We start from the raw sequence: 17,178 nt of genomic DNA on the forward strand, positions 1-17,178 counted from the left end.
TGCTTTACAAGGGTTTCATGCCACACTATAATGTTTGGACGAGGCACGGAGAAATAGGGGTTATGATGGAAGACGACGAAGACGAAGAGTACGATGACAACTACGTGCCCCCTGAATACCGTGATGCTGCAATGGGGGGAGCTGGTGAAGATCAAGAGGAACCAGATGATGTGCCCAATGATGCTGCAACGGGTGAAGCTGCTGAAGATCAAGAGGAACCAGACGATGTGCCCGATGATGATGATCTCCGCTGGGTCATTGTCGATGCAAGGACGCAATGCAAAAGTCAAAAGGAGAAGCTGAAGTTCGATCGCATGTTAGAGGATCACAAAAAAGGGTTGTACCCCAATTGCGAAGATGGCAACACAAAACTCGGTACCGTACTGGAATTGCTGCAGTGGAAGGCAGAGAATGCTGTGCCTGACAAAGGATTTGAGAAGCTACTGAAAATATGGAAGAAGAAGCTTCCAAAGGATAACGAATTGCCCGACAGTACATACGCAGCAAAAAAGGTCGTATGCCCTCTAGGATTGGAGGTGGAGAAGATACATGCATGCCCTAATGACTGCATCCTATACCATGGTGCATACAAGGATCTGAACGCATGCCGCGTATGCGGTGCATTGCGGTATAAGATCAGAGGAGATGACCCTGGTGATGTTCACGGCGAGCCCCACAGGAAGAGGGTCCCTGCGAAGGTGATGTGGTATGGTCCTATAATACCACGGTTGAAACATCTGTTTAGAAACGGAAAGCATGCCAAGTCGATGCGATGGCACGGTGAGGACCGTAAGAAAGACGGGAAGTTGAGAGCACCCGCTGACGGGTCGCAGTGGAGAAAAATCGTGAGAAAGTACTGGGATGAGTTTGCAAAGGACCCAAGGAACGTATGGTTTGCTTTAAGCGCGGATGGCATTAATCCTTTCGGGGAGCAGAGCAGCAATCACAGCACCTGGCCGGTCACTCTATGTATGTATAACCTTCCTCCTTGGATGTGCATGAAGCGGAAGTTCATTATGATGCCAATTCTCATCCAAGGCCCTAAGCAACCCGGCAACGACATTGATGTGTACCTAAGGCCATTAGTTGAAGAACTTTTACAGATGTGGAATGGAAACGGTGTACGTACGTGGGATGAGCACGGACAGGAGGAATTTAACCTAAAGGCGTTGCTGTTCGTGACCATCAACGATTGGCCCGCTCTCAGTAACCTTTCAGGACAGACAAACAAAGAATACCACGCATGCACACACTGTTTAGATGACACTGAAAGTATATACCTGGACAAATGTAGAAAGAATGTGTACCTGGGCCATCGTCAATTTCTTCCGACCAACCATAATTGTCGAAAGAAAGGCAAGCATTTCAAAGGCGAGGCAGATCACCGGAAGAAGCCCGCCATGCGTACCGGTGATCACGTACTTTCTATGGTCAATGATTTACACATAATCTTTGGAAAGGGTCCCGGCGCAGTAGCTGTTCCGAATGACGCTGAGGGACACGCACCCATGTGGAAGAAGAAATCTATATTTTGGTACCTACCCTACTGGAAAGACCTAGAGGTCCGCTCTTCAATCGACGTGATGCACGTGACGAAGAACCTTTGCGTGAACCTGCTAGGCTTCTTGGGCGTGTATGGAAAGACAAAAGATACACCTGAGGCACGGGAGGACCTGCAACGTTTGCACGAAAAAGACGGCATGCCTCAGAAGCAGTATGAAGGTCCTGCCAGCTACGCTCTTACGAAAGATGAGAAAGAAATCTTCTTTGAATGCCTGCTTAGTATGAAGGTCCTGACTGGCTTCTCGTCGAATATAAAGGGAATGATAAATATCCCAGAGAAAAAGTTCCAGAACCTAAAGTCTCATGACTGTCACGTGATTATGACGCAACTGCTTCTGGTTGCATTGAGGGGGCTTCTACAGGAAAACGTCCGATTAGCCATTGTGAAGCTATGTGCATTTCTCAATGCAATCTCTCAGAAGGTGATCGATCCAGAAATGGTACCAAGGCTAAGGAGTGATGTGGCGCAATGTCTTGTCAGTTTCGAGCTGGTGTTCCCACCATCCTTCTTCAATATCATGACGCATGTCCTAGTTCATCTAGTCGACGAGATTGTCGTTCTGGGGCCCGTATTTCTACACAATATGTTCCCCTTTGAGAGGTTCATGAGAGTCCTAAAGAAATATGTCCGTAACCGCGCTAGGCCAGAAGGAATCATCTCCATGGGCCATCAAACAGAGGATGTCATAGGGTTTTGTGTTGACTTCATTCCTGGCCTTAAGAAGATAGGTCTCCCTAAATCGCGGTATGAGGGGAGACTGGCTGGAAAAGGCACGCTAGGAGCGGACTCAATAATATGCAGGGACGGGCATTCTTGGTCTCAAGCACACTACACAGTTCTACAGAACTCTACCTTGGTGACCCCGTATGTCGATGAACACAAGAACAGTCTGCGCTCCAAACACCCGGAGCAGTGCGACGACTGGATTACATGTGAACACATTAGGACTTTCAGCAGTTGGTTGGAAGCACGTCTCAGAGGTGACAACACTATTTGTGATGAGTCGTACTTGTTGTCCAGGGGACCATCTTTGACTGTATTGATTTACAAAGGATACGAGATAAATGGGAATACATTTTACACGATTGACCAAGACCAAAAGAGCACCAACCAAAACAGCGGTGTCCGCTTTGATGCAACAACCGAGAAGGGAAAGGACACATATTATGGTTACATAGTGGACATATGGGAACTTGACTACGGACAAGATTTTAAGGTCCCTTTGTTTAAGTGCAAATGGGTCAATCTGTCAGGAGGCGGGGTACATGTAGACCCACAGTATGGAATGACAATAGTCGATCTGAAAAATCTTGGGTACACTGACGAACCGTTCGTCCTAGCCAATGATGTGGCACAGGTTATCTATGTGAAGGACATATCTACCAGACCGAGAAAAAGAAAAGATAAGGAAACGAATACATTATACGATGAGCCAAAGCGCCACATAGTTCTTTCAGGAAAAAGGGACATCCTGGGAGTGGAGGGCAAGACAGACATGTCTGAAGAATATGAAAGGTTTCATGAAATTCCTCCCTTCAATGTCAAGGCTGACCCAAGCGTCCTGATAAACGATGAAGATTATCCATGGTTACGGTGCAATAAGCAAATGACACAAGCCAAGAAAAAGTGAAGACTTTCTCCCACAACTATTATGATGATACCATGCCAAATTTGTAACAGACGAGTATGCTATGCCAACTTTTTAACTATTCAAATTTGAGTTTATAATTTTTCTAAAACTAATGGCACTAACAGAAAGTTTATAATTTTGCTGACCTAAAAGCAAAAAGAATTAAAAAATAAAGCAAAAAACAAAAGAAAATAAATAATACAGAAAGCAAAACAAAAACAAAAGCCCGTCCCTCTCTGCGTTGTTGAGCTCCTCTCAAAGTGAAAAAAATGCCTATAATATTTGTTATGACTAACTAAAATTACCAAATTGAGTATAATGATAAAACACAGTAATATTAAATAGCAGGAAAAACAATGACTCAAAAATCAATTTTTATTGTAAAGTTATTCATAAACTAGTGATTCACACAAATTTTAAAAAATTCAAATTTAAACTATTCTAATTTTAAAACTAATTACACTAACAGAAAGTTTATAATTTTTGTGACATAAAATAAAAAAGAAATCACTACAAAACTATAAGTATTTAGTTCTAAGTAGAAATGAAAAAAATAGCAAAAAAAATGCCACCTACTGGGCCACCACGGCCTGAATACGACTAGAAACCCAACCATGGCTCAGTATTCAGGCCCGCAGCAGGCCCAGTAGGCCCACAGGCATTGCAGTGACAGATTAGGCCCGAAAGCCTGCAGTTGAGGGAGCTCGAGAGGGTGGGCGCAGCAACGCTTATAAACCACTCCCGAGCCCTCTCAACTAGCGAGGTGGGACTAAACTTTTGGGCGCGGGGCAGCACAAGGCCATTGGTCCCGGTTGGTGGGACGAACCGGGACCAAAGGGGGGCCATGGTCCCGGTTCGTGGCACAAACCGGGACCAATGCCCCTCTTTAGTCCCAGTTGGTGCCACCAACCGGGACCAAAGGCTGTCGCTTCCCGCTCTTTGGGCTGCTGAAAAGAGGCCTTTGGTCCCGGTTGGTGGCACCAACCGGGACTAAAGGTGGCATTAGTCCCGGTTGGTTTCACGAACCAGGACCAAAGGCCTGGGTATATAAGTAGCACTTAGGAAAATTTGACGAACTCATCGCCAGTTGCCCCCCGGCCCGCCCGACGACGCCGAGCTCATCGACGCCGCCAGGCTGCCCAGATCGACGCCGTCCGCTGCCCCGACGCCGTCCATGCGCCCCCGTCGTCGCCCCTGCCCCGTCGCCGCCAGGCTGCCCCGAAGCCGCCCGCCGACGCCGTCATCGTCGCCCGCGCCCGTCGTCACCGTAGCCGTCGCCCGCGCTCGTCGTCGCCGTCGCTGCGGGGAAGCACCACGCCGGCTCCCGCGACCCGTCCCCGAGGCCGTTCGTCCGCCGCCGCACCGATTCCGGCCAGCGACCTCGACCCCTCCCCGCGCTGTGAGCCCCTGCCTCCTCCCCTTTCCTTCTCATTGCCGTCCCCGCACGTCATCCGTAAGCGCGTGCCACCGCCAACCATCGTCGCTGTCGCCGTATAATGCTCTGTATATGCTCACTGTATGTATGTATGTATGTATGTATGTATGTATGTATGTATGTATGTATGTATGTTCACTGTATAATGCTCTGTATATGCTGTATAATGCTCGTTTTTGCATTTTTTTTGTTACCAAGAAAAAGGTCTATTTTTTGGTGATATGTATGTTCATATGCTCATTAATATTTAAAAAAAGTTCATATGCAAAGAATTATTTTTGGATGAAATGAGATGAGATGAGATGTATTTTGTGTTGGAGAAGAAAAGAGGAAGAAGGAACAAGGAAGAAGGAAGAAGAAGGAAAAGAGGGTCGAGGGGGGGTCGATATACCCCCTCCCCGATAACATTTTTTTCCATGTATATATGCAAAAGTTACATTTTTAGAAAAGTTTTATATATCTACCTAGGAAAGGAAGAAGAAGAAAAAGAATGAGAGGAAAAAGGAAATAAGAAGAGGAAGAAAGGAGAAGAAGAGGAGAGGAAGAAGAGGAGAAATAAATAAGAAGAAGAAAAAAGAAGAAAAAGAAGAGGAGAAGAAGAAAGGAATAGAGGAGAAGAGGAGAAAAGAAGAGGAGAAGAAAAAGAAATAGAGGAGAAGAGGAAAAAAGAAGAGGAGAAGAAGAAAAAGAAGAGGAGAAGAAAAAAGGAATAGAGGAGAAGAGAAGAAAAAGAAGAGGAGAAGAAAAAGAAATAGAGGAGAAGAGGAAAAAAGAAGAGGAGAAGAAGAAAAAGAAGAGGAGAAGTAGAAAAAATAGAAATTTCTATTTTTTCTTCTTCTCCTCTATTCCTTTCTTCTTCTCCTCTTTTTTTTCTTCTGTTTTTTCTTCGATCTTCTCCTCTATTCCTTTCTTCTTCTCCTCTATTCCCTCTCCCGATAACTTCAACACGAGGCAGGGTCGATATACCCCTCGGATAACTTCGACATGAGGGGCGGTCGATATATATACCACCTCTCGACTGTGATAATAACTTATACCGCGGGAGCACCCCCCGACCCTCTCGCTCGACCAAAACTCTCGAGGACACCCAAACCCTAGAAAAAAACGATGTCGGTCTCCTACCCCCTCCCGCCGCGCCCCTACCCGACAAACTCTCTCGAGGCCACCCCAAACCCTTGAAGCGTTGTTGAGGCCACCCCAAACCCTAGAGAAGCAGTGTCGAGGCCACTAATTAATATATATGATTCCTTACTATGATTAGCTAGCTAGTTCTACGTTTGCCACTAATATATCCATTTGTCATGTTTGAAAAATAATTGCCATGTTGTAAATATTTGTAGAAACTATGGACACCGCCCGAGACGAAGCAAACGAAGCGATGTTGAGGGACATAATCGCACAAGGAAGTGATGCCGTCTCGTTGTATCTCAACGACACCGATGGTACTGTGGAAGGAGAGGGTGAAGAAGCTGGCCCTGGTGACCTAATGCCGGTGCCAGAAGAAGAACGTGAGGACGGCTCCGGTGACCCAATGCCGGTCCAAGAAGGAGACCATGATGACGGCTCCGGTGACCGAACCGAGTCCGGCCAGGTATATATATTAGTTAAGCCTGTGCTGACTAGCTAATTGATGCATTCATTGTTTTGGTATGTACACATATTAATTAAGTCTTTGCTCTTTTTTCTAGCCCTCCGGATCGAGCACAACTGAGGTAAAGAGACGAGGCCCAAAGAAAAAGTTGAGCTCGGATGAAAGGTTTGAGATCATAGCAATCGCGCCCGACGGCCAACCTATTGAACCCATCCGAACAAAGAAGGCATTTGTTGCTCAGTGCGGGGTTCTAGTTAGGGACAAGATCCCGATCAGCATCCAGCAATGGTTCAAGCTGGCTACAGAAGACCTGAGGTGTCTTACGTCAATGATATGCAGGTGATCTTTGGACTGAGCTGAAGACAAATTTCACCCTATCGCCAGAGGATGATCCGGAGAAGCCAGTTAAAGAGGAATTAATCAAGTCTTTTGCTCTAAAGAGGATGGCAGACCTATTCATGAGGTGGAAGAAAGACCTGAATAGGTTTGTCGAGAAAAAAGAGACACCAGAATTCAAGGGCATATATGAGAAGATCAGAGATGACTGGCCTGCATTTGTGGCCCACAAGACATCGGAAAAGAGTAAGAAGATGTCGGCGACAAACAAGAAAAATGCTGCGAAGAAGAAGCTTCACCATCGCACGGGGTCAGGTGGCTACCTCGTAGCCCGGCCTAAGTGGGCCAAGGCTGAGAATGATCTGCTTGATAAAGGGATCGAACCAGAGACAAGGAGCTGGCCAGACCGTTGCCGGACTTGGTTCTTTGGGGCTGGCGGAACTTTGGACCCTGTAACAGGGAAGTGCATTTGGACAGATGAGCAACTTTACATACCCTTGAAGAAGCTTCGGTACTATATCGCTGCAGCGCAGAAAGGGGCGTTCCTTCCAGACAGAGAGAATGACGAGCTCACAAAGGCCCTCGGAAATCCTGAGCACCCTGGACGGACACGAGGCACGCCAGGCTCCATTCCGTGGAAGGCTGGGTTTCCGGACGCAGGCGGTTACAAAAGCCAGGAGAGGAGGAAGAAAGTGCAGTAGTCCGAACTGCAGGCGCTTAAAGCAAGGGTACTCGGGATAGAGGAACGAGAAGCAAATCGCAGCAAACGAACTGCCGAAGCTTCCCCTGAAGCTACCCCGCCATCTCAGCGAAGAAGCAGCGTGGCTTCCACCGAGCTGCTTCAGCCGGAGCTTGTCTTGACGGCTCCTGCCAGCTATCCCGTGGATGCTATCACGGAGGCTCAAAATTGCCACCTTATGACGCAATGGATGAATATGAAGGTCAAGGCGGCTGTTGGCTCTGTTTTTCCTAATGAACCCGACGCAACTTTTCACTGCCAGCCGATTCCAGAAGGATATGCTAAGGTGATGGTGGATGAAATAACGGAGGGATTTGAGGACCTCCCGCTTGACCACCCTACCGGAGAAGGGGAGACTCGGCTGGGTTCTGCTCTGAAGACTCCATGCCTATGGCGGAAGGAGCTCATCAACCTTCCGAACTAGACGCCTCCGCCTCCTCCTCCTCCTCCGGCGAGTCAGGGCACTCCGCCTCCTCCACCGCCTCCTCCTCCGGTGAGTGACAATCAGGGCCCTCGGCCGGCTCCTTCTCCGGCGCGTGGCGGCACTCCGCCTCCTTCTCCGCCTGCGCCGGCACGCCCGAGCAGCCAGCCTCCTCCTTCTCCGCCTCGTCAGCAAGGGCGGAAGAGACCCGTCGCTGCTCCAGCAGCTGCTCCGGCGCGTCGTAGTCCTTCTCCTCCGCCTCGTAAGCAAGTCAAGAAGACTGTCGCTCCGTCTGCTCTGCCGGCGTCTAGCAGTACAGCCAGAGGCGGGAGGAAATACAGATTCGGTCCTTCTCTGAAGACTCCAGAGAAGTTACCATACGAGAGGACCCTGGAGGAGAACACAAGGATCGCGCAAACCGAGGTGGATGACTGGTTTCAAGGGTTGAAAGCAAAGAGACATCCACCTCCGAAGGAGAAGGTAGATCGGGTGAAAGTGAAGCGCACTCTGGCTGCCCTGGCAAAACCATCCAAGTCTCCGCTGAAAGGCAACTATGAGCGCATTATTGGAAAGGCATTTGCCGAATCACAGCGGTCGGGAAGTACAGTCAGTGATCAGAGGCTGAAAGAACGACGAGCTGGGAATTTCCCAGCTCGGCGAACAAGCGAAGCAATCGTGCCCCCCGCTCAAGGTGCCTAGCGTCGATCCGAGGATGGTGCCCGGTTATAACAATCTTGACGATTACCTGCCCGACGATGTACATTATGATTTCCTGGACGTGCAGATACACAGATACGAGTATGGGAAGCCTCTCGTCAAAGATGAAAGATCTCTAACAACGATGATGCGAAGATTGCATGATTGGTACTTGAAAATCTGCAGAGACTCTGGGGGGGAGGAGTACTTTGTATGCGAGAGTTAAACCAGAGCATGACCTCATTGGAATTGAACTGTTGCCTATTCCATTTGAGGAGTTCTATCGGTTTTTCAATCAATTGGCCCTCGATAAAGCAACGGTCACCTGCTACTGTCTGTAAGTACTACTACTTCTGTCATTAAGTCTCTCTATATATCTCAGCTCTTCATTGCATGTATTTATAATTATCCTCACTATATTATGCAGATTGAAGATCGCCGAATTGAAGAAAAGACAAATCGGTGATATTGGGTTCATTAACACAAATCTCATAGATGCAGTTCAGGTTAAAGATCATGCCGCAGAAACCGAGGCCAACTTGCTACGATCATTCAAAATGAATGAACACAAAGATATAATACTCTTTCCTTACAACTTCAAGTGAGTGTTGTCTTGTGCATATTCGGTTTCCGTTATATATTAGTCCAGGTTATAGTAATGTAATTGATGAGTTATGCATGCGTGCGCAGTTTCCACTATATTCTCCTGGAGATTAGGCTTGAGTAGGGAGTAATAACTGTCTTGGACTCGAGACGAAAAGATCCCCAGGAGTATGCGGACATGACTGAAATCCTCAAGAAGTAAGTTAAATCGATCATTATCCACCATATCAGCAAATTTGTTCATTTCCTGATATCAAGTAATTGTTTTCTTTTGTCTGGCAGGGTTTGGAGAAAATTCAGCACAAAATCCCCGGGACTCCCGAAGGAGCTGCAATTTAGATACCCGAAAGTAAGTACATATAGTACCATGTTCCGCGCGTCTCCTAGCTATTGATTCAAGCGCTAGTTTCATCAATACCATTTGGCATTCTTGCTTATCTGTTTGATTGACCTCTATTTCTTATAAAGTGGTTGTGGCAGGAACAAGGGAATGATTTCTGTGGATACTATATCTGCGAGTCCATCCGCCACACGACCTGTGAGCGGGGCTACTCTGACAAACAATATGAAGTGCGTAAGAAATAATATTCACAATTTTTGTTTATTACCATCATTTGTGTTGAGTTCCATTCATTCATATATATATATGTATTGACCCCCTTCTTCAAATTAGATGTTTCGGCAGCGGGATGAACTCCTAAAACCAGATCACATGCGAGCAATTCAAGAGGAATTGGCGGCCTTCTTTCTTGACCACGTGATCGCTGAAGACGGAGAATACTATATGGACCATGCGTCCATAATGTAGGAGATTATACTTGTAAGAGATAATTATTGTATATATGTAGCCGGTAGTGTCGGACGATAGATATACGAGAACTTGTTGTTCGACCAATCTCTCGGAGAAGGAGAGGTGGTCGATATCACTTCTCTCTGTATGGATATATGTTCATGACGATCTTCTGTTTCCTTCGTTTGCTTACTAGCTAGTTAGCGTGACTAGTCCTCTCTATACGTATGTATAGTACGTAGCGTCGACCAAGCACGGACATAAGAGAGGACACTTCTCTCTATTAATTAGCTATCTAACACAATATATGAAATACCTAAATTAACCCCCCAAAACCCCCAAACCCCTTTCAAAAAAACCAAAAACCCCAGCCATAGAAATGCTGACGCGTGGAGGTCTATTGGTCCCGGTTGGTGCCACCAACCGGGACCAAAGGCCCTCCTGTCTGGGCTCGGCGCACAGGCCACGTGGAGGCCCATCTGTCCCGGTTCTGGTTTGAACCGGGACTAAAGGGTGAGGGTATTAGTAACGACCCTTTAGTCCCGGTTCGGGAACCGGGACTAAAGGCCCTTATGAACCGGGACAAAAGGCCGGTTTTCTACTAGTGTTTGGAAATATAAGCATCCCCATTTATCTCCTTCCTCAGCTTTGTAAGCATTCCATAACTTCTCCAAGAAAAGAACCAACCATAATGGATACCAAGCTAACTATATTTTACTCTTCAATCAAACTGAAATTTCAATACTCTACAACATTGTAATAGGTGGGCAAGTGATTTTCATACACAAAATGATGACGAAGAGGAGAAGTGAGAATACAAATGATTCGCCAATTGTGTGCGAGAGTTTGTTTCTCCCGTTGCAACGCACGGGCATTTGTGCTAGTATATATACTATGAAACTAGATTTTTTTTGCGAAATTATGAAACTACATTTTATTGATTCTAACAATATTGATTTGGCATTGTGAATGTAGGACTTTTTTCTATAAGTTTGGTCAAAGTAAAGATATTTTGACTTCGTACAAAATTTACATGCAGGCTAAAAAGGATGGGAAGGGGTAATTTAGAAACTCAATTACACGCAGACGCGCTACTCGTATATAACTAACCTAAAAGAGAAGCCAGCAAGCCGGATATCCACGGTGGCATATATGAATTTGTCAGCTCCATGTCCTCTCCGCGACAAAGGCCGATGGCCGCATAGCCGAGGAGTGCGACTTGAACCCGTCGCCCGGGAGCAGAGGACACCGGCGACGCTCCTTGTCATCCGCCACGCGGTGGCCAGCGCAATCGATCCGTGTCCAGATGGGCGCAGTATGCTGCACGACCATGTGTTGAGGCGGTCGGACGTGGCAAAGCAGCCCTTCACGGCCCGTGGGTCGGTGACGGAAAGACTGTGTTGACTGCTAAGGGCGTCGAGCGTACCGAACTCCAGCGATGCAGGGCCATGGATTTCATGCATGTGTGATACGGCCTAACCATGGTGCGCTTCCTCGCAATCACCGCACAGCCCCTTGCTGCTCCCGACTCTGCATCTACTTCTCCTTTAGCTCGATCTGGCTCCATAAGATCCTTGTGGCCGCATTGCTCCAAGCACCCCTCCTCTGCAGACCTGACGCACTCTCTGCGGTCACAAAAATTGACAACCTCAACTTCTATTTCACAGTTGATTCAGACGACATGCGCCAGTGTGTTCTTGATCAGCTACCGATCATTGGGAAAAACTCTCTCTCGAATTCACCAGCCTACCAAATCCCTCCCAATAACCTACGATCCACGGCCCTCTAATCCTGCCTAGCCTCCTCGCTATCTCTAAAGACTTGGACGACTCTTTCTACCAAGAAATTGGGGACGCAAATCATGTTGCGGATAGCCCATCTTCTTTGCATGCACGTGTTGCCGCCACATGCAAACCCATTGTGTGTTTTATACGGTTCCCGCTCACGCTCTTCCTGATCTCGTTGCGTCCACCTTTCTTACTCTATTCGGGGGCTGCCATGCCGATCTCCACATCCACTTCCAACACTGCGCCGGCAACAACTTCGATTCCGTCCTGCTCTCTGGCCACGCGACCAATGTGATCCGAAAGCTTGGTGATTTCTAGCTCTTCCTTTTCCCCGTGCTCATGCTCGCCCGCGAAAGCCAAAATTCAACCTCACTACAGTAGTATTGTGCACCAGTGCACGTCTGCATAGCCAAGCGCGGCATAATCATGTACTCCAAGATAATTATGTATGCCAACGAGGCTCAAGCAATAAACAATCACGACTCATGAAACTGTGATTTTTTTTAGAACTGTGAATATTTCTTTTTTTTTCATTTATGTTTTATTTTCTGTTTTTAATTTTCCATTTTTATTGCTGTTTTTCCTATTTTCAAAGATGTTTTTAATTCATGAACATTTTTTTGAAACTGTGGTTTTTTTTAATTTGAAATCGTAAATAGTTAAATTCATGAACAATTTTTTGAAACTGTGAATATTTTTTATATTCGTGAACAGTTTTAGAAATTTGTGAAACATTCTCTTAAATGGTCAACATTTTTTGAAATTGCGAACATTTCTTGAAAACATGAACAGCTTTTAAATTCTTTAACCATAATTTGTGAAGATTTTTTGAATTACTGAATTTTTGTAATTCATCATTTTTTAAAACAAAATCGCTGAAAGCCACGGCCTAGTTTACACGGAAGCCGACCCACCTCCACGCCATATGAACCTGATTTAAAAAGGCATGGAACGGCCATACATACGGCACCCACCCTCTACGGGGCCGGCCCTGCCGCGCAGGAGGCCACGACCTATGACACAAGAAGTACCGAAACAATACAAAATGTAATTCATTAGCCGCTTGGGTCGTTGTTTGTAAACTGAATTGTAAGAATGTTTTGTAGCTAGGAAAGAGGAAATAAAATTAAATAAATTATTAACAAAAAAATAAAATAAGAACAGCGTCGGCGTCAAATTATATATTAGAAAAAAAGACTGACGTCATTCCACACTTCTAGCCCCCCTCATGCATGAGTTACATGCAACTTCAGGTGACAGACCCGTGGCTTGGCCCAGCTAGAAGTGTGGTGTGACTGCTTTTTGCCTCGGCAGACATATTTACAACAGCTTTGCGTCGTCGGCAAATAGATAGGCGGATACACACTATTTAAGCTGCAAAATAAGTTCCATAGCAGGCGATGTGGTACTATTAATAGAAGCGGAAGAGAAACGATAAAGTCACGACCTGGCCTGTCGGGTGGATTGTTTTCGGCCCACCAGACGTCTCGGGTGGATTAGAAGACGCGAAACCGTGTCCATTGTTTTTTCCCTCAAAAAAAAAAAAGAAGAAGACGCGAAACCGTCGCTCACCTTCTCTCCTCGATACCACTCAAAAAAAAAACCCTTCTCTCCTCGATCTGGTCTGCCCAGAGGAGGCAGAGCCGCGCGCGCATGCCATGGCCCCGTGTCTTGGGTATGACACTGCACGAGATTGAGTTGAACAGTTGCCCTGTTTAATTTCAACAACGACGACCACGCCACAGCCTGGGACGCGAGCACCGCCACCAAAAACGATCAGTTTTCTTTTTACTGTTTTCTTTTTTATATCTATTTTTTTGGGAAAAGCTTACTTTCACCTGACCGACCACGCGCGCCACGTCCGCCGGCTCCGCGTCCGTCGGATCGTATGTGATCGGATGGATGAGCGTCCTAGCTTCTGTATCACGCACGTCCGTTTTCTAAAACAGAGCTCTTGTTTTAGAACCAGCATTCTTGCAACTGGCAGCTCCGTTGACTGGGAGGGCGACGCTTCTGGATTTGGGAGGGCGGCGGGGCTAGCGGCGCAGGGCGTTGGCTATTAGGCGACAAGGCCTATCCAGCGCCGTGGCGACGGCGAGGGGTTCGTCGGTGGCCGACGTCGACTCCAGCAGGTATGGATCTGAGATCCCCCTCCCCTTTGCCCGCATCTTCTAGCGATTATGTAGGTGTTCATGGCGGTTCTCCCGGGGCGGCTTGATCCATACCACCGAGATGACGAGGACGGTGCGACTAGGAGGAAGACGGCTGGTTTGTTGGAAAGTGGTCGTCGGTGTAGGTAGTTCGGCGGCGTTGTAGGTCGCTGGTGTAGTTAGGTTGCAGGATTTGGATCTGCGGCAGGATTTTTTTACATAATTTCTGCACTGGTAATGTCATGCAAAGGGACTTGAAGCTGCAGGATCCGTTGTATTATTTCTGGATTTCTGGTGCTCATAGTTCCCGTAGAATTCCCTGTGATTTTCTCTGAAGCTCATAGCTTATGATAAACTTAAAGTTGCAGGATCCCGCGCGGCCAGTTTTTTTCTTTTTATTGCAATAAGGGTCTTGTTTCTGCAACACAGGACTAGTTTCAGAAGGAAGAAAAAGTGATTCAGCACTGAAGTTTTTTTTTTGCAACTTGGGTCTTGTTTCAAAAGATTTCTGCAACATGTCTTTTGTTTCTGAAAGAAAAGAAAAGTTTCGGTTGTGAAGGGTTTTTTTTTCTGCAACAAGGGTCTTGTTTCAGAAACATAGCCCGAGTTGCAGCGCCGGAGGAGCGCCTGACGTTAGAGAGTGAGTGGTCAAACATTGCAACATGACGCATGTTTCAGAAATATAGCTCCGATTGCAGGAAAATGCCGAAGAAGCGCCGGGCGTGAGAGCTCGTCGTCGGCGTGTTGGATTGGAGCTAGCAGCTGCTCGCGGGGCTGAGATGGAGGAGGAGCAGCAACTCCGGCGAGCACGGCAAGGACTAGTTCCTCCCGTGCGTCGGCGGAAGCGAATTTTCGATGGTGGGGGCTGGCGCCGAGCTGGGTGCAGCTTTGTCAGGATGGGGGACAGGGGAATTTGTTTCTGAAACAGAGGGGTTGTTGCAGGAAGTAAAAGGTGGTCACGCCGCGTGATGGTCAGATCCGACGGCTGTCAGGGCGCTGATCGAATGGAGCTCGATGCGGCGGGTGTTTTCAATGCATCCGCCGGCCGACGCGTAGCGGCGCCAAGAAAAAAAAGAGCGACTTAGCTAAGAGGAGACGCGTGGGGTGCTGTCGAACCTGGGAATGAAGGAACTGCAGCCGTAGGCGCTGACCAAAACTGAGCAAGTTCGACTTGGTGTATAAAACGGCATCCTCTCCTTTCGTTGGTGCGGATTTTTATGGAGATAACTTCGGACCTATTGATTTTCAATGATGACAGTATAACAAACATAAAAAGTAATAAAAGTTACATCCAAATCCGTATACCATCTAGCGACGACTATAAACACACAAGCGAGCCAAAGACGTGCGGCTCGCCGCCGCCATCGCCCCTCCCTCACCAGAGCCGGGCATAACTTGTTGTAGTAGACAGTCAGGAAGTCATCGTGCTAAAACCCTTTAGAACCAGTGCACCAGAACAGCAACCGTCGTCAATGAAGAATAACGTAGATCAAAATGATCCAATTCAAAGACACACGAACATAGACGAACAACAACCAGATTCGAGCAAATCCATCGAGGATAGAACCGCCGAAGACACACCTCCACACACCCACCAATGATGTTATACGCACCACCAGAACGGGGGCTAGGCGGGGAGACCTTTATTCCATCTTCAAGGAGCCGTCACCGTCTCGTCTTTCTGAGCAGGACACAAACATTAACAAAACTCGAAGGAACAACTAACAATGAAGCCCTCCTGTCGGTCTTTGCCAGGATCCGCCGCACCCTCATGGCCCTAGAGCACTGGAGACGAGGCGGACCTGCGGCGGCACCGATGAGAAGCACGAAGCCTTAGCTTTGTTTTGGTGCAGTTTGTTTGCCCATTAGTAATTTCCTTTTTCATCACTTATAGAAAGGAGAAATGCTCAAGCCAAAATGAACTTCTTTGAAAGCTCTATTTCTTAAGGGAGCGGCTAAACGTCAGGTGACTGAATATAAAATTTAGGTCAGTCATTTTTCTTCTTCTTTAACAACTAGCTAACCACAGACGTGAACTACTGGAGGGAAAAAGCAGCCGTGGTGCCCAGCCCATGTGGGAAAAATTATACTGTCAATTTGTGCAGTCCGACACTGCATAAGTACGTACAACATTGACTCGCTTCATCTCTCATATCTTCGCATGCAACACTGAGTATCCTTCGTTTGCACCAATGATCTGTCAGGTCGGCTAGTATTAGCTAGCTAGCTCGAACCAGCTGATCAGTCCAACATGCAACTGCAAGACCGTATTATCAGCTAAACTACACTAGCAAGCAACACTCCACATGCACAGGCAAGACTCTATTTTTTTCTGTGTTCTCTCCTCTAGGCTGGCCCGCCCAGTTTTTATTTTCCATTATCCGTTGCGGCTAACTACTCTACACAAAAATGAATGATAATGCATGCGTACAACAGCTCGAACTGTACGTGAGTAAGCAAGCGATCAAAGAAATGAATAAAGCACAACCTACTATACAGATACACACATGTGCTAAAAATCATATATAAATTGTATAATCTCTCAACTTTTTGGCACATCCTTCAATCGAATGCAATAGAGCATGAAAATAACCACAGTCCAGCCAAAAAAAGTTTTCCAAGAATAATGAGCTGGTGGCATTGGTATTATCCTTAAAAAAGGAAAGAAAGAAATCAAATAAAATAAAGACAAAAATTGCACATAGTTTACACAGAAATTGCGCTTATTCATAATATGCAAGAATAAGCATATAACAATAAAAGTTTCAAAAGAAAGTTTTCTAAGAAGGAATGAATTTGTGGCAAGGTGTTACCCTTCAAAAGAAAGAAGAGTGTCAAACAAAGAATAAAGAAATGCACACAATATACAAAAAAATTGCGCTTTTCAAATATATGCGGGAATAAGCACAAAATAGTGGATTGTTTCTTAGAAAATTACACTTTTTAAAAATAAGCAAGAATAAACACATAATAGTGGATTTTTTTTTGTAGAAACAATATTCATAACAAGAATTGATTAGAGGCATTGGTATTACTCTTAAAGAAGAAACAAAATGAAACAAAATCTAAAAAATAAAAATAATTAAATATTCTAAGAAATAATGAATTAGTGGCTTTGGTATTACCATTTAAGAAGAAAGAAATGAAATAAAAACTAAAACACAAAAAATACAATCTAAAACAAACAACAACAAAATTTGCATCCAATATACACAAAAATGCTCTTTTAAAAAATAAAAAAATAGGCATATAATAGTGGATTTTTCATAAAAAAGGAATAAAGAATTTGTGAAATTTTATTACCCTCAAAGAAGAAAGGAACTGAACGAAAACTAAAATAAGATCAAGATACTGAAGTTTTGCAAGAAATAATGGATTAGTGGTTTTGGTAATACCATTAAAGCAGAAAGGAAATGAAACAAAACTAAATAAACTA

Source organism: Triticum aestivum, chromosome 7A (genome assembly GCF_018294505.1).
Source record: "Triticum aestivum cultivar Chinese Spring chromosome 7A, IWGSC CS RefSeq v2.1, whole genome shotgun sequence".
Taxonomy (NCBI): Eukaryota; Viridiplantae; Streptophyta; class Magnoliopsida; order Poales; family Poaceae; genus Triticum; species Triticum aestivum.